This window comes from Nyctibius grandis, chromosome 6 (genome assembly GCF_013368605.1).
Source record: "Nyctibius grandis isolate bNycGra1 chromosome 6, bNycGra1.pri, whole genome shotgun sequence".
Taxonomy (NCBI): Eukaryota; Metazoa; Chordata; class Aves; order Nyctibiiformes; family Nyctibiidae; genus Nyctibius; species Nyctibius grandis.
In genome coordinates, this window is record NC_090663.1 from 68,055,408 (window position 1) to 68,073,706 (window position 18,299).

General features: G+C 41.9%; 1 long non-coding RNA gene across 1 annotated transcript; it reads right to left on the reverse strand.

The window, feature by feature from the left end:
• Nucleotides 1–2,802: 2,802 nt before the first annotated feature.
• LOC137665351 (uncharacterized) lies at nt 2,803–14,477 on the reverse strand. The gene is made up of 3 exons (XR_011048485.1): nt 14,396–14,477; nt 3,008–3,076; nt 2,803–2,889 (listed from the first exon to the last, which is right to left on the reverse strand). It is a non-coding gene; the product is annotated as an uncharacterized lncRNA (long non-coding RNA).
• Between the last annotated feature and the right edge of the window lie 3,822 nt (nt 14,478–18,299).

Genomic DNA, 18,299 nt, shown 5'->3' on the forward strand with positions numbered 1-18,299 from the left:
GTGCTGTCACCTTCCAGCCGTCTATCCTGTACCCTACTTCGTAGTGCTCTTGTCACTCAGCTCATCCCATGGTGGTCGATTTCCTGGAGCTGAACCTGCACAAAGCTATTCTTTGGGTTAGCTTTCTGTGGGTTGAGGTCTCGGTGCTGGCTCAATACAATACCAGACAGGTTCACTGTAGCTATGCCATTTGGAGTCAGTTTAAACAGTCATGGGATCACATTGTTAAAGTATCTTTGAATGCTTTTTTGGAAGCTCGTGTTAGGCAGGATTTGTCTGTTTATTTGAAGCTTGTCTTCATCTAGATTTGAAGCTTGTCTTCGTATTTGAAAAGATATTCCAGTCACCTCCTTAAAGAATGTTCAAATTCCAGTTATATGGCTAAGTACTGATATCCCAAATTCCTTGCTTTGCAATCCAGGACATCTCATTGTCTCTGCAGAAATCATCTAGACAGTCCAGGAAACTTGAGCAGGCACAGGGAACTTAGAAAATAGTACCAATAACATATGTCCACTCCCGTCATGATCCATCCAAAGTATCCCGCTCCTCTCCTCCTGTGAGGCTTCATACCCATTTAGGCTGTGTGATAAAGTTTATTTATGTCCTTAATGGTTGTCTTCATGCTCCTATTATTGTCCTACTTCTTTAAATTAAAAGCACAAAATTCTCAATGTTTCTTACATTCAGAAGCAAATAACAAAATGCTATTCTTCTAACATTTGTAACTTCTCAGCTGTATGATACCATTTCCATGTGGTCCACAACTGATTTGCTGCTTTGTTCCCTTTTGCGTGTGCAGCCTGTGTGTGAATTGACCTGGTTGGCAGAAGCAATGTTGGGAGGGCATGCTGATGGATCTAAGTGGGCAAAGGATAAAACCATGCTCCCTGTCATGCAGTGGAGTGGAAAGGGGCAAGACAGTCATGAGATTAAGGTCAAAGTAGACTGAGCCTGAAGGCTCTAAAAAAACTATAAGGAATTCATGCAGCATATTTGTTGATCATTGGATATCTCATGAAGGTAGTTTTTTCAGGAATTTTACTGTTAAAGTATTGAATGAAACTGAGGGTTTAGCCGAGACAACTGGTTTTATCACCAGTCTGTGTAATGGAATGAGTCATGTTCTCAGGCCAAGTCGACAGCTTACCTACTATGAGAGGACACTTAAGTATCAATTAAAAAAAGGTGTAATAATAAATTTGTTTTCATCTCTTTCTCACAGGTGTTTCTGTGAACTCCCAATATTAATAATCTGTTGTGGGAGTTCACCGGCTAGCTCCAAGCTGAGAACAGCAGTTAACAGCTCAGCCCTTCTAGCACACTGTCACTCTTCGCCTCATGCACAGCACACAAGAGACAATGCTTTTACAATTCATCAATACAGATGGTGGAAAAAATCCTCTCAGAGATTTGGACCTTCTGGTCCAATCACAGGGTATGATTACATTACATTCACAGAATCACAGAATCACAGAATGTTAGGGATTGGAAGGGACCTCGAAAGATCATCTAGTCCAATCCCCCTGCCGGAGCAGGATTACCTAGACCATATCACACAGGAACGCGTCCAGGCGGGTTTTGAATGTCTCCAGAGAAGGAGACTCCACAACCTCTCTGGGCAGCCTGTTCCAGTGTTCGGTCACCCTCACCGTAAAGAAGTTTTTCCTCATATTTATGTGGAACCTCCTGTGTTCCAGCTTGCACCCATTGCCCCTTGTCCTGTCAAGGGATGTCACTGAGAAGAGCCTGGCTCCATCCTCATGACACTTGCCCTTTACATATTTATAAACATTAATGAGGTCACCCCTCAGTCTCCTCTTCTCCAAGCTAAAGAGACCCAGCTCCCTCAGCCTCTCCTCATAAGGGAGATGTTCCACTCCCTTAATCATCTTCGTGGCTCTGCGCTGGACTCTCTCTAGCAGTTCCCTGTCCTTCTTGAACTGAGGGGCCCAGAACTGGACACAATATTCCAGATGCGGCCTCACCAGGGCAGAGTAGAGGGGGAGGAGAACCTCTCTTGACCTGCTAACCACACCCCTTCTAATACCCCCCAGGAAGTATAAGTTCGGGACAGCGCACACACTTAAAAGCAGGCTGTCAGAATGCTACAGTCGCGGGACAGAGAGTAAGAGAGGGAGGCACACTTAGTGCTGTTAATCCCATGTCCGCCACGTTATCTGAGCACTCTACTGGGTGATGGTGCCCTACGTGCCTTTGCACAGTGGACTTGGAACAGTGGCAGACACTCACTGTACCTTTTAAGTGTCAGATTCTGATGTTTTGCTCAGAAAAGCTTCTGTCTTCCTCTTTGTTTCTAAGAATCCTGCTACGCATTTGGAGTGTGCTCTGGTGCAGCAGAATAATTAAACTTACTACGCTTCTTTGCTACATGTTTTTCTTTCAGCACCTCGTAAAGCAAGTTTCCCAAATATAAAAATTAATAAATAAAGTGTTATGTTAAATGATACGCAAAACTGGTATGTTAGGTTTTCATAAGAATGAAGAGGAAAGGAGCTTGCTAAGATTACCATTCTAAGATCTGTAAGCAGTACTTCAACCAGTAGTTAAAGTGATGGTCCAAAAATTTTTGAGAAAGAGACAGTTTGCTAAAAATAATGAATATTTAACAAATATTTATTGTATAGCATCCCCAGAGGGCGGGGTAAGGAGACACTGAATAAACAACAGGTATGCTGATCTGCATATTTTGTCAACCCAGTCAAAACAGTGAGTTGCCTCTCGCTGCTGTACAGTTGAACCCTTCCTGGCTGAGTGAAACTCCTAATTAATTTTTCCTAATTAATTTCCTTTCTTATTCTGAATTCCCTCTGGAGTCCGTCCATCGAAGAGGAGAGTGTCTGCAGTCTCTCTGTGCCCCTGGCAAATCTGCAAGGAAGTGAGGGGGAGGGAAAGGGGAGAAAAGAAATTAACACATATTTGTGATGTGGGCATGCAAAAAGAGAGGAAACAGATGGGAGAGATGAGAACAAGGAAGTGAATATACCTGAAATTGCCATGTGTAGGTGGTAGTAATTTCCCCTCGGTTAAGAGCGTTCTTTCTGAAAGCTTGTCCCTACAAAAAGGTTACTACGGTTAATCTTGCGCTATTCTTTCAGAGCCATTTCGGCTCTAAATTACTTTCTGGGCCAACACCAGTAGCTAGGTCAACTGTTCCACAGACTCCTTGCTTTTATCAGTCCTGTGTGCTAACAGCGAGAATTCATGTGGAGAAATACCTAGCAAAGCCGTTGCTGTAAGAGCTGAATGCACTGCAGGGAGCCCCAGAAGGTCAGACAGTTCTCCGTGGATTACCAGCACTCACTCTGGGAACTGCTAATGGTCCCCAGACTGTCGTTCGGCATCCCTAGAGCAGTGCTGCTCAGGAAATAAAATTATATACAGCAGATGCTGTGCTGATATAAATTGCCGTAGATTTACAGAGGTTTAGGAAGCAGTGCGAGAAGCCGAGGAGCTTTCCCTACTAGGCTTTTAGAAGCTGTCGTAATGTGTGTATTTACAATTAGCATTGGTGGTCTAGTTTTGCTGGAGAAATGCTTGTCAGCGACAAAACAAGTTTCTTTAGTATTCCAATATTAATGGTGAGTGCAAAAAATTTTTGAGGCCAGAAAAATGAGCGTGATGCAAATATATTCCTCCCTTTTTCCCTAAGGGATCCAGGATAATGACCTTATATAATTCCATTCTGAATCTCCTAAATGTAAGAATGGAAAATCCTTTCTACCTCTGTATGTATTACTCATGAGAAAGAGGTTTAAAACTATTCGTATGTTCAGCAGGACTTTATTGTGATGTTTAAAATACTATTATGAGCTGTCTAAAGTACTATTATGAGCATGGCTGTAATTTTTTAACTGTATGGTATTTAGGAGGTGAGTTGGCTTGAGACCAAAGCAGGTAGTTTTGAGCACCAATATTTTCTCGGTTGTTCAGGTCACAAAGGCGTGCTGTTTCTTTTCTGACTTTTATCAGTTAACCTTAACAATTGGACAAAAGGGTGTTTCTCAGTTTGATTTTTTTTTTAAGGTTTAGACTGGTGAAGGGTAGTCCACAGTTCAGTCGAAATGATAGTGATAGTTGCATGTAGCGCTACCTGCAAATCAGTTCCCCATACTTTGTAATAGAAAGTGCTCTCCAAGTCTTCATCACTGCTAAACTATGCCAGTAACTGGTCTTTTTAATTGCATATTCTTTATATCGGGCTGAACTACCGCACCTGGATTGTGGTAGAGCAGGATGACTAATATAGCGCTGGCTCTTCCTGTAGCCACTTTTAACCTAGATTGAGCACTCTGGTGAGGTTTTGCAGATGTGCACTTTGTATAACAGTGAGGTCTTATTCAGGGACTTGTGTGAAAAAGTTACAAATTCACACCTACCTAATTCCATAATAGTTCCCATGTGTAGTCATGCCCTAATACTAATAGTGCATGTGGATAATTTGTATAATTTAGTATTAATAGTCTATCCAATTGACTTAATTGACGGAAGGATGATCCAGGGAACTATAGGCCTGTCAGCCTGACCTCGGTGCCAGGCAAGGTGATGGAAGAGATCATCCTGAGTGCCATTACACGGCACATGCAGGACAATCGGGGCATTGGGGCCAGCCAACATGGATTCATGAAAGGCAGGTCCTGCTTGACCAACCTCATCTCCTTCTATGACCAAGTGACCCACTTAGTAGATGAGGGCAGGGCTGTGGATGTAGTCTATCTAGACTTCAGTAAGGCATTCGACACTGTCTCCCACAGCATCCTCCTAGACAAACTGGCTGCCCGGGGCTTGGATGGGTGGACTCTTCCATGGGTTAAAAACTGGCTGGATGGCCGAGCCCAGAGAGTGGTGGTGAATGGGGCAAAATCCAACTGGCGGACGGTACTAGCGGTGTTCCCCAGGGCTCAGTTCTGGGGCCGGTGCTGTTCAATATCTTTATAGATGATCTAGACGTAGGGATTGAGTGCACCCTCAGCAAATTTGCAGATGACACCAAGCTGGGTGGGAGTGTCAATTTGCTGGAGGGTAGGGAGGCCCTACAGAGGGATCTGGACAGGTTAGATATAGATGGGCCAAGACCAACGGCATGAGGTTCAACAAGAACAAGTGCCGGGTCTTACACTTCGGCCACAACAACCCCATGCAGCTCTACAGGCTGGGGGAAGAGTGGTTAGAAAGCGGCCCAGTGGAAAGAGACCTGGGGGTGCTGATCGACAGCCGGCTAAACATGAGCCAGCAGTGTGCCCAGGTGGCCAAGAAGGCCAATGGCATCCTGGCCTCTACTAAGAATAGTGTAGCCAGCCGGTCTAGGGAAGTGATCGTCCCTCTGTACTCGGCACTGGTGAGGCCGCACCTTGAATACTGTGTCCAGTTCTGGGCCCCGCACTTCAAGAAAGATGTTGAGATGTTGGAGCAAGTCCAGAGGAGGGCGACGAAGCTAGTGAAGGGTCTGGAGGGTATGACCTATGAGGAATGGCTGAGGGAGCTAGGGTTGTTTAGCCTGGAGAAGAGGAGGCTCAGAGGTGACCTTACTGCAGTCTACAACTACCTGAAGGCAGGTTGTAGCGGAGCGGGAGTCGACCTCTTCTCTCAGGCAGCTAGCAATAGGACAAGAGGACATAGCCTCAAGCTTTGGCAGGGGAGGTTCAGGTTAGACATTAGGAAGCATTTCTTCTCAGAAAGGGTCATTAGACATTGGAATGGGCTGCCCAGGGAGGTGGTGGAGTCACCATCTCTGGATGTGTTTAAGAAAAGACTGGACATGGCACTTAGTGCCATGGTCTAATTGACATGGTGGTGTCAGGGCAATGTTTGTACTCGATGATCCCAGAGGTCTCTTCCAACCTGATTGATTATATGATTCTGTAATTGATACTCTTCTGTCTGACTGAAGGGTCTTACATCAAAGGAGGCTCTAATGGAAAGTAAGCAGGGTATGAACCATGACAGAAATGAAGCATCTCTGGAAACAGTTCCAAAGGCCATTAAGAGTACAGTTCATGAACTATTAATCTATTTCTGTGCTTCCAGCAAGGCCTGAGTTTCCTAAGGCCAGAACCTAAGATCAAAAAAGGCACACTAAGCTATTAAAAACCTTGCCTAACAAGGAAAGAGGTGGAGAGCTGCTAGTATCAACTCAGGAGGACAGGCTGAGTAAAGACAGACAGCTTTCGATGCACTGGAGCCAGTGGGGGCTGGGTAAATTTGCAGTACTTTTGCAGGATCAGGCACACTTACCAGCTTAGGTTCTCAGTCCATTCGGTGTTCCTGTAGTGCTGCAGTCCAGCCAGTATGCCATGTGGCAAAGCAGGCTTTATTGGCTTGGGCCCGCAGCAGTGTACAAGTATTGCTATGCTAATTCTGGGGGTGGCTCTGTCCATGCAGAACCAGCTCCAGGCATCATCAAGCTCCTCAGCATTTCAAACTGGGGTGTCTTTCATTCACAGTGTAGACATTCCCCAAACTGTGCAGCTACAGCCTGAGTACTTCTCCTCCTCTATGTCTTTCTCCTTAGCTCTATGGCCACAGAAGAAACATGGAGGCAGCTGGGCTTGAGTGTCCTTTGGACAAGGTGGTGGGTGGAGAAGGAAGCAATCCACCTGCTCACTTTATACCTACAGGTAAAGGAAGTTTGGAAGACACAGGCTTATGTAGCTGTATCCATAGCTTGCCACAGCCACTGAGAGATGAGTCCCTGGCAGTTCCCAGCTGTAGTAGGGCCTGCTATGTTAATACCATTGGAAAGGACTGCCAACTGCCAGCCTTGGGATCCATGCTAACAGCTACAGCTTCAGGTTTCACTCAGACAAAAATGAAGATAATGGCTAAGGAGAATGCCTTCCCTATGGCTGTGTCTGGCAGGTGAGAACAGGTTCATGGTAGGTTGGTAGTCCCATTTAGTTCTGTGCTGGGAAACATTTAGTGAGAGCTGGTCCTTTGGGAAGTGTGCCCACAAGGGAGAGTGGGAGAGAGATCTCATAGCTGAGGTTCACTTCTGAGGTATAATGACACTATGGCCTGTAATTGAAATTGGAGGGGAGGCAATTGTGGAAGTTGGCTACAAGGTGTATGTGTGTGTAAACTGGTAGAAACACGGAAAAAACTCCAAACAAATTTAATACTGAGAACAGAGCTTTTGCTATTGAAGTCTGCATTTTGAGTCTGAAACTTACATTGATGAAAGGAGGTGGGTTGGCAAATCTAAAGATGTGTCTTCTGTTTGTTCAGGCAATGAGTACATGGCATGTGTTAGTCATAAAACTACTCCCTGTGCAGCACAACAGTGCATTTCAATCTTTCCTGGAACCTCTGCAGATAAAAGTGACCTATACTTGCCTATAGTGACTGCACTCTTTCTGTTTGTTCTGCCCACACAGCCGTAATTTAAGTCAATTGAGTGGATGTCCTCAGTCACACACCTATGCCTGATTCCCGAGTCCAAGACTGTGTGGTACCTGTGGGGATCACTTTCAGATTTGTTTTTAGGTGCTGTTGAATTTGAGCCCATGCTCTGCAGGTAAACAGTAAATGGGATTGGTCAAGATTACTGAGTTACTTGTTCTTTCTGAGACCTAACACTTTTAAAATGTGGGGCTTAATCATCTTAATATTGAAGTCAAAGCAATTTTCACCATCACAGCAGGGAGAAGAACTAGGCTAGGTCAAAAGAATTTATGTGAGAATTATAACTATATGGCTACCATGGGTCAGAAATTATTGTTGTCATTACAATGGGGGAACTGAGGAGAAATCTCGTGGGTTTTTTTTACAATATATTTTAGGAACAGTTGTTTAGAAGAATTTTAATCTTGATTACATACATATTAGAGGTAAGTGGTGTGTGGTGCTATGGATTTATGATGTGACAGGGTTTTGTTTCCTGACAAATAGTTTCTGTGCAGTTTTTAAAAAAATTTAAACAAACTGCTTGTATTCTACTTCTCTGTTACTCAAGTTCTACTGTCAAGGCAAACAGGAAAAAAGCCGGGGGGGGGGGGGGAAGGAAAACCCAGCTACAGTTATAGTACCTGTTTCTTTGTTCAAACTTTTTCATCTTAGTGGGCCTATATGTACTCTATTCTTTGTAAACTCGTCATTCCAATACACGATAGTAGTACCGTAATTACACACTGAAACACGCCTCAGGCAAGCCATGCTTTCTGATACTTTAGTCATGCTTTACAATACTTCAGTTAACCTAGTTGTTAGTGTGGGGAGCCAAATACACTGCAACTCAGCATAAGGCAATAGAAAAATGGCAGCTTGGCAAGAGGTTAATGTCCATGATGATGAACACAAATCAAAATACTCGTTGCAAACATTGTTTTCCTACTTAAGAATTAAAAAGTTAGGAAAGAATCAGTTGTGAACATTAGGTATAAATTTTGCATTGATTTTGAAATAAAATGTTCACCTACAGAAGAGAGGTATATAGTAAATAGGTGTGTGCTGAACACAAAAACAAGTCAGAAGAATGACTTTGATTTGGACTGAGAAGCTGGAGTCAAACCAGTAACCCTTCTAAGGACAGCAATAATGTAGCATGTTCATTTGATGGCTAGCACTGAGAGTGGTAATGTTTAACTGGAAGTCCGTGATGCTACAGCAATACAAATCTGCTATTATCTTCCATCCTTGGCTGCAGTGGCTTAAACATAAACGATGAACACTTCTGACCCTGTGTGTCAGAAAAGGATAAATTATCTGCTCATTCGAGGCAAGTCAAAGTCTCCCTGACAGGTATGCAAGCATAGTCTGGAGCAATTCTAATACACTAAGTGGTATTGCTTTGGAATGGCATAACTGGTATAACCAAGAGCAAGGTTTTGCTCAAGCAGCAAATATTTGCTAATAAATTATGGTGGGCTTTGGAAATGAAAGAGAAGACGTGAGGTTAAAGAAAAATAGAGAGTCTCCCCTAATTCATGCAGGGCCTGATCCAATTCTTAAAGACTTTATTTGGGGTCAAATGTGACCTACAGTCAACATAAGAACTTTCCTTCATAGGGAGAATAGGATTTCAGTCAGGGACCAGCATGAAAACCTGCAAGAGGACTATATTTCTGTTTCGTTGCCTGCAAACTAAATTTAATTAATTCTGTCTAACCAATGTGACTCATATAGTCAACAGATGCGCACTGACAATGAAACATCATTAAAAAAAAATAAAACACAACTCCTAAGAAGAAGGATTTTAGAGAAGGGGTTACTGGAACAGGCTGCCCAGGGAGGTTGTGGAGTCTCCTTCTCTGGAGATATTCAAAACCCGCCTGGACGCGACCCTGTGCAACATGCTCTAGGTGAACCTGCTTTGGCAGGGGGTTGGACTAGATGATCTCCAGAGGTCCCTTACAACCCTTAACCATTCTGTGATTCTGTGTTACATAGATTCAGCCTAGAGGGCAGCAGTGGAAATCCAGCACGCAGTGCTGTAGTAGAGAAAAGAAGGAAATAATCCACGCAGCCCACTTCTGTGACATTTTATATGCAGCAACTATATGTAAGTCTTTTAAATCTACACAGGCCTCATATCAAGCCAAGAGATAATACGCATGAGTTGTAACTTCTGTGGCTTCTCACACTTCGTGTTACAGGCTCTCCACCATTAAATGTGTCTGTTCGTGAATGAAAACAGCTGGGTTATGCTTAAACTTTTTCATAAATTAGCTTAAGTCATGCAAGGCATATGCACACTCATGCTGACCACTGCCATCAGTTTGTTGTGTATCCTAATTACTCAACAAGAATATTTGCCTTTTCAGCAGTGACCTGGGTCCTGTGATTTACGACAATTACTGTTGTAACCCCTTTCCAATGCTCACATCCCTAGGCTGACTGTGCAAGGACCAGGCAATGTTGCTCTGCCAGCATCTTAGCTTTGTTCTGATAGCACAGCCTCCTGGTGGTACCAGCCCTTTTGATAATACGCTGTGATGTGTTTCTAGGAAAAATGATACTCTCTTGTTTTTCTTCAACAGATTACTGACAGTTTACATGGATAACTTACTGATCCTAACTCTCTTACTAATAGTCCTCCTCCTCCCTTTTTTTTTTTTTTTTTTTAAAATTTCTACCTTAGGCAAGACCCAGAAAACAGCTTCTTGCCACAATCTTGACAACTTACTGGTTGTTCAGTAATTAATCTCTGGGCATCTACTATATTGGGCTTATTTCTTTCTTCCTGATTCTTGGCACTGATTGTTTAGGGAAAGGTTAGTTTGCTTTAGTGTTCCATATGTTGGGGCAGTAGGCATCATACCAGCATAGGGGGTTGACATAAAATGCACAGTATGTGTAGTCATTTTGTGGAGTATAGGTGCTCAGCGGCAAGGCAAAGTGTTTCAAGAAAGCCTTCAAGATTGTACAGCCATCCTGGGATGGAGGTATATCTTACATTTTTTATAATTACTTATTTTTGCTATCAAGACATCAAGCATTTTATTCTCTGATTAAAACATTAGCTATTAGGAAAACTGAGGATAAGAGCTATTTACAAACTTACATCTCCTGGTCCACAGATGGAAATACAGACTACAGCTAGATATTGCAGTTGTTGTTTTTTATTTTTGGTTTGGTTTTTTTTTTTTAGACTTTGCTGAATACACTTTTGCTGAACTCTAATACTGAAGCACCATCTTGCAATGAATATTCCCCAACTTCAGATTAAGAGCCTTTGAAAATAAAATTTCTCCTTTCTGAAATCTTTTTTATTTCTCACCATGAGAGTCAGAAGGGAGAGAGGTTGCACTTCTTTTATTACATTCTTAGTAGTAAGCAACAGGTTGCCATGATTTAGGGAGCCAATGTGATACACAAGAGACAGTACAATACTCACACCCCCACCATGTTTAGTGCAATTCAAAGTCCATAGTCCTGTTTGTCTTCAGAATGGCTCTCACATATTATCTCACAGTAGCTCTAAATAATATGTATTGATTTTCATACTATTACAATTATAATTTCAGCATCAACATTACATAAATGCATTATCACTATGATTGATAGAAATATTTTTTCAATAGCAGAATTCTATTGGGCCTGACACTGGAAAACATGTCATTTACATTATCCTATACAGGGGTGGGGGGGAGTGATACAGCCAACAGCTTTTTACAATAAGAACCAAGTGCAGCAGCGTATCAACTGGCACACTGCCAGTGAGAAATTTAACTATATTTCTCAAAAGAAGGTACAAAATTTCTTATAAATCCTGTTTAAAGATACAATTTTAAAGGGGTTCATAAAGAAGTGTTATACCATCCAGAACAGAATCACAGAATCAACCAGGTTGGAAGAGACCTCTGGGATCATCGAGTCCAACCATTGCCCTGACACCACCCTGTCAACTAGACCATGGCACTAAATGCCTTGTCCAGTCTTGTCTTAAACACATCCAGAGATGGTGACTCCACCACCTCCCTGGGCAGCCTGTTCCAATGTCTAATAACCCTTTCTGAAAAGAAATTCTTCCTAATGTCCAACCTGAACCTCCCCTGGCAGAGCTTGAGGCTGTGTCCTCTTGTCCTATCGCTAGTTGCCTGGGAGAAGAGGCCGACTCCCACTTCACTACAACCTCCCTTTGGGTAGTTGTAGACTGCAATAAGGTCACCTCTGAGCCTCCTCTTCTCCAGGCTAAACAACCCCAGCTCCCTCAGCCGTTCCTCGTAGGTCAGACCCTCCAGACCCTTCACCAGCTTGGTCGCCCTCCTCTGGACTTGCTCCAACACCTCAACATCTTTCTTGAAGTGCGGGGCCCAGAACTGGACACAGTATTCAAGGTGCGGCCTCACCAGTGCCGAGTACAGAGGGACGATCACTTCCCTAGACCAGCTGGCTACACTATTCCTAATAGAGGCCAGGATGCCATTGGCCTTCTTGGCCACCTGGCCACACTGCTGGCTCATGTTTAGCCGGTTGTCGATCAGCACCGTCAAGTCTCTTTCCGCCGGGCCACTTTCTAACCACTCTTCCCCCAGCCTGTACCGCTCAAATAGTCAAACTAAGAGCTTACTAATTCAGAGGGGGATTCTCCAGGAATTTAGGCTTAAATGCTAAACTTTTTTTACTAGCAGTTCATACAGTGCCTGGCCTAGGAAGCAGAGGCGTAGAGAATACATAGAGCAAGAACAGAGCTGAAAGCTCTGCACTGGATCCTCAGGTGGACTTTGCTATAGACATTGTTCCCACTGCTTTATTGTACTTTTGAGTATGTTTTATTGAGCTACCTGGAGCTTGTGTAGGCATGCTTGTGTTGTGGAAATAAAACCAAACAAAACATATACTTTCTTTTCAAAGCACAAATCTCGATAAAGCTCTCAGAAAAGAAAATGAAAAGATCGAGAGAGACACTATCACCCCCATCTTTTTTTCTTTGTGGAGGTGGGGGTGCAATTGAAAGACAAAAAAGTAAAAGAAAGATAAAAAGTTAACTATATTAAGACTTGAGTGCCTGAGAAGATACAGTATTGGGAAATTTCTGTGTACTGAGGTGTATGGTCTGGTAAAACAGGCCATTTAAATGCTACTTGCAAGATAGCTATTCCAGTCGTAGGTTCATACAGGGTTGTCCCACAAAAACAAAACTCAGGTAATTGCTTGTTAGTGCCCAGAAATGAAGAGGGGAAAAGAATCAGTTAAACCATGGACTGTTTCTGTTTGTCCAGAAGTTGTGCAGAGACACTGAGCAACTGAATGCCAGGGAAGCTTTCTTCATACCTTGGGAACGTGCGTTGCACTTGCTCATACAGCAGAACTTTCTTCCTCTTGATGAAAAACGCCTGGCAGACTCCAAACCTGCTAATTGTTTTGGCTCCAGAAAAGGAAGGGCATCTTGGAGATCTTATTTGGAGCTTGATTTCACTATTGGCCGTGACCCTTTTAGCCTTATAAAATTTCCTCTTGGGCAATTGCAAGTATCTTTCCCCACAGAGTCCTGATAACCTTTGCTAAAATCTTCCTGGGCTTCTTTTCACCTCTTCTCAGTTGATTTCTCAGGTTTTCTGCAGAGTACTAGCAACTCGGACCAATATCTGCACTGATGAAACCATATTGCAGAAAATTACTAATGCTAAAAGAAAAGTAGTTGCAGAATAAACATGCAAATATAAATAGCTGTGCTTCAAATCCAGGAAATGTGTATTTGAGTAAAACCTGAAGCCCTGAGCTCTTCATACGTATATAAATTTTAGCAAGAATTGACCTACGCTATTGAAATTATGGGAGTGTATTATCAGGCCAAGGATAACTTTAAAAAAAAAACAAAACACAAACCCAAACCCCACATCTATCTTTAAATGCGTTCTCACATGCAATTCAAGTGTTTGATCCTAACACCAAATGCCATTACTTGCCACATAAAATTTGTTAAACATGTGAATTACTAGTTTTTTAAACTGATGTAGTGGAAGGTAAGGCTGGTCTCAACATCTTCAATCTCAGTGGGAATCATGCTTTCAAAATAACCATGACGTACAGAAACAGTTTCAAGCTTCAAAAAAATTTTTTAGAAGAGTAATAGATAAATACAAAATGATATAAAAACACGGAGTACTCCAACTGTATCTGAAAAGATAAATGAGACTTCCTGAGAGCTGTATAACAAGACACTGTATTCTTTCCTATTTGCCTCCAGTAACCACAGTATTTCTTCACTGGAACTATCTATTCCAACTGAGTAGCAAAGGCTAGCTGTAGCAGCCACAGTAGCATAAATGATATTATCGATGAAGCAGTTATCTGAATACTGATACAATGCAAAGAAGAATGAAACACTCACAGCCTGTAATGAACATTAGAACATTTAGGTAGTAAATGGGAGAATCTATTGTTACGTCTCATAAATACAGACAAGAGTAATCATATTGCACTATTTATGCAGTCATTTTTCAGGGGTGGAATTTAGCTGTGCAGGCTCAATGCAAAATTGCAAGGATTAGAGTGACTAACAAAGTAACTTTGCTCACTAAGCAATTTGTTCATTTGCTCTGATCACGGAGATGTCTTTTCTCACCGGAGCTGCTCAGGTGCCCAACTTAGATGTGTAGTATGTTGTCTGGTCTGTGCAACACAAACAATCCAGTAAAAGGAAAGATACAGTAAGTAAATTCAAAGCTGTCCAAAAGTGTGAAAATGTTGATTTTGTGAGGGGGAAGATAAGGAAAAATGAAGAAAAATTTCTATAAGCAACAAATTCTTCCTTGCTATGGTAAATTCCAAAGAGTTTCATAATAACACTTTATGCCTGCAGATTACTTCTACCTTTCCTTTAGTTCCCAGCATAACCTGTGAGGCTCGTCGGTTTTCCAGAGCAAAACCCAATAACTTAGCAAACTACCTTGCATGAGAAAGAATGAAGTTCAAGGGAAGGCACGGGTCTTACCATGGGCTGTGTGCCTCTTCCTCCAAGTCTTGAATTAGTGCTTACACACCTGTTCTTAGAGTGTTTTGTTGGTCCTTTAGACTAGTACTGTGTAAACATAGAATATGTTTATCTGAAGCTACTGCAGTCTATAAATATTAAGTGTCTGCTGCCAGTTTTATGAACGTAAGACTCATGTTGCACTAATGGCAATTATATATTCAATCACAAATGAGGAGGACTTTCAAGAGACACTTAAGAGCACTGAAGTATCAGATATCGAACAAGCAAAAACTCCTAATAAGAAGGAAAATAACTGTGGCTTTTCAGTGAAACTTCACAGATAGCTAGCTCTGCAAATATGCTTTCTCTGCACCAGAATCTCCGTAAGTCTGAGATTTCTCCAAAAAAAGCAAAATACTCCATTCTATAATGTTTTGTGAAATGTGGTTATTGTGTTCTGCCACCATGTACATACCACTGTGTGTTCAGAGAAAGGGGTGTTGCTTACATGATTTCTTCAATCTCTCTGGAAACCAAGGCAGATCTCTTCTGTGCACTTCTACTCAGAAAAAAAAAAAAAAAAATGGGGTGGAGTCCTGTGTAAGAGAGTTTGCTGCCTAAGGCTTGATCCATGCCTTAGCATTCTCTCCTAAGAAATCCAATCTTACGTTCTCAATCTATCTTACCCAGTTTTTAATTGCCTGATTACTGGATTCTTAATTTTCTTAGGTCTCCTTGAGCCTTCCAGCAATTAGAAGATGGGATTCAGTCATATTCCTGCCTTCTCATCTGTGCCGAGAGCTTTTCTGCACCAGTGCATGTGCTTTTGTAAAGGATGTGGGATTTCTTTCTGCTAGCTATCAAGAACGTCGCATTAGATGTTTGTAATACAATGAATTGCATAATAGTATGATTTGCTCATCCTACTACAGCTTGCCTGACAATCTCTCAAGTTCTTTTCTGTAACATCCTCCCCTTTATTCTAGAAAGACTGCCATTAAATATTGAGGGTTCTTTTATATTTCTTTAAATAATTAACTGGATCATCATCATCATCAAAGTAAGAAAATTCTCTTTTCTGCATGTGCAGAGTAATAGTCGTAACACAGCGGTTCTTCTGAGAAAAATCTAGATATAGAAACTCATAGACCAGCATAATGATCCTGATTGGAAGACCTTGTACATTGAGGAGGTCGTGATCCACAGAACAGTGAATGCAACTAGGAGCAGGCCTATGCTGTGCTGCACATATAGTTTAGCCTTCAAGCCTATATTGTGCTGGGCATATCCCTTGGCCACTGGATAGACTGAGATGGTTGATGGTAATAGAGGAGCCTGCAGGCAGCTCCCACTTGATAACACCAACTATGCCACCTGCACAGCCTTGCCTCCATCTAAACAGCATCTGAATGTTCTCATCTGAACATCCTTTTTAATTTGACAGCAGAAAGAATGAAGAGATTTGTTTACTTTTAAGAAAAGTGTACCATAGCTTCAATTGTTGTCCCGAAAACAGGGTTCTTTACCCAGTGTGCAAAACCCAATATACACACTGAGTTGAGATACTCATTTATTTCATTTCTGCGCAGAGATAGGTGATAGGTGGTAAATCCACTAAGCTAGTACACCCTGTTCCTACCCTAGAGAGTTTATATACATTTTAACAAGCAGAAAGTCAGTCCTGTTAAAACATGATTGGTTACAGATTCTTGTAAAATATTACATACATTGCACGTGCACCAAAGGAGTGAGGGGGGCTATCTTCTTAGAGTTTTTGTCCGAGTGGTCCCTGTTGTTTCATTCTAATTCCTTTCTTATCTTGACCAACAATTTCCCCCTTTAAGACTCACGGAGGTATTCTTTGGTATGTCCCATTAGTCTCCTTGCTTTCATTTCAGTGTCTCTATATAACTTTTCCTTTTCTAAACTCACCATCATTATCTGATGTGACTGTCGTGATCAAGATCACATAATCATTTTTTTTACAAAGCCAAGGATCATACAAACTATAATGATCAGCAGTATAAACATAATTAAATTTTGCAATAAACTTTGCAACCATCTGGTTAAGGAAATCCCTAGGCCATGAAGGATTTTATTTAGCCACCCACTCTCCATACTGCTTCTCAAATCACAAGTAGTTTTAGCTATTTGTTTCATCCAATTAAGCTGTTCATCTAGATTTTCAGTAATGTTTGGAATATGTATGCAGAAACCATAGTTTCTGAGATCTAGGAGACCACATACTCCATGTTCATGTAGTAAAACCAAATCCAATGCCGATCGGTTTTGTAGAGTCATTTTTGAAATAACTGTAATTGGAGGTTGAGTTCCTCCATCCCTATTTTGGTAGCATTAGCCAATGCCTCCATTTGTAAAGTCAAATTGTGTATAACAAATCAATTTTCAATGGTAGCAGCTTGAGGAAAAAAGATTGATGCTAGTACCCAAGTGATAGTAGTTCCTGTACTGGGATGTAGCCATGGGTCCTCTGTAGTTTCTCATTTCATTCGTCCCCATGGGTTGGATCCCAAAGGTGATCTTCTCCATAGGGGACATAAAGTTAACAGCCCTAATGTCCAATATTGTATTTGTCCCACCACTGGCAGATGGGTTGTCCAGTCGCCCCTGCTGCTGATCCATACATCATGTCCTAAAGATGGAATTCCTATCTGGGTACAATCTATATCTGTCCAAGTCTCATTATTTGTTAAATGAGACCAAGTGTCATTCAAGGGTGTAGTATAGTTTTGACACACACCCCCTAACCTTAGGGCTTGGGCAACTGTAGCCATTCTCTGAAGTTCTGGGTCTGAGCTACTGCAGTTATATATTTTGTTACCATTCCATTTTTCTCTTTGATTTCTTGATACGGTTCTGGAATTGTTAAGATTAGGATAGATTATTTTTTCTGTAAGGGGTCCTCAGGGTCCCCTTCATCCCCATTCCATATAATGCACCATTTAGCCTCCTGAGCATATTCTCAGTCTCTTGCCTGTGGGGTTTCCCAGACCATGGGCACCTGGCAACCCCATGGAGTATTAGTACATTGATATCCTGAAGGTCTATTATTATTTCTGTTGCCCATGGAGTTTGGGGCTTGGTTATGTTACAATTGTCAATCATGCTATTTTTTTCCTGCCACTTCAAAGTGTATTTTCTTTCCCTGTTATACCAAGTTATGGTACTACTAGTTACATTTTTCCACATACTTCCCCATACTGATGTTAGATTTGTTGTCAAGACCCTCCCATGGCACAGGTGATGCAGCAGGCTTTGATGTAGGTAGGCAGGCAGTAATCTGGGTTACATTATGAATTTTTCCAAAGGATTATATGAGCTGCAAAATCAAATTAGCATCAATTGTTTTATACCCAGATACTGTTAGCAACAAAATGCAGAATTCTTTCGTCTCTTAAGTCCCTGTTCTTCACGTTCGAAAATGTACCACAAAACAAGTGCTAATTTAAGTTCTCATAAATATAAGCGGTTCCTCCACTTACCTATCCAATTTTTCACAAGTTTTAGTCAGTTTTAACCTCAATGGTCCCATCAAAGTGGACATCTAAGATTCTTCAGTGGGAGCTGCCTTCACTTGAGTGTAATGAATCCAGGAATTGATTCCTTCCACTTTTACTGCAGTATACATAGTTAGAAGAACTAAACATGGTCCTTGCCACTTCTCCTTCGGTGGTTCATCCTTCCAAGTCTGGATGTAAACTAGGTCTCTGGGCACGAAGTTGTGTACTGGGGAGTCGAGAGGAAGTGGGACTTGCTGGTTAAGGTACCTATGCAGAGAAGATAAAACCCGCGAGAGAAAAAGCAAGTAGTTTCTTAGCATTCCTTCTCCTCTAATATGTATCTGACCACTCTGGTCCAGTTTATTCGTAACTGGGTATGGTTTTCCATATAAAATTTCAAA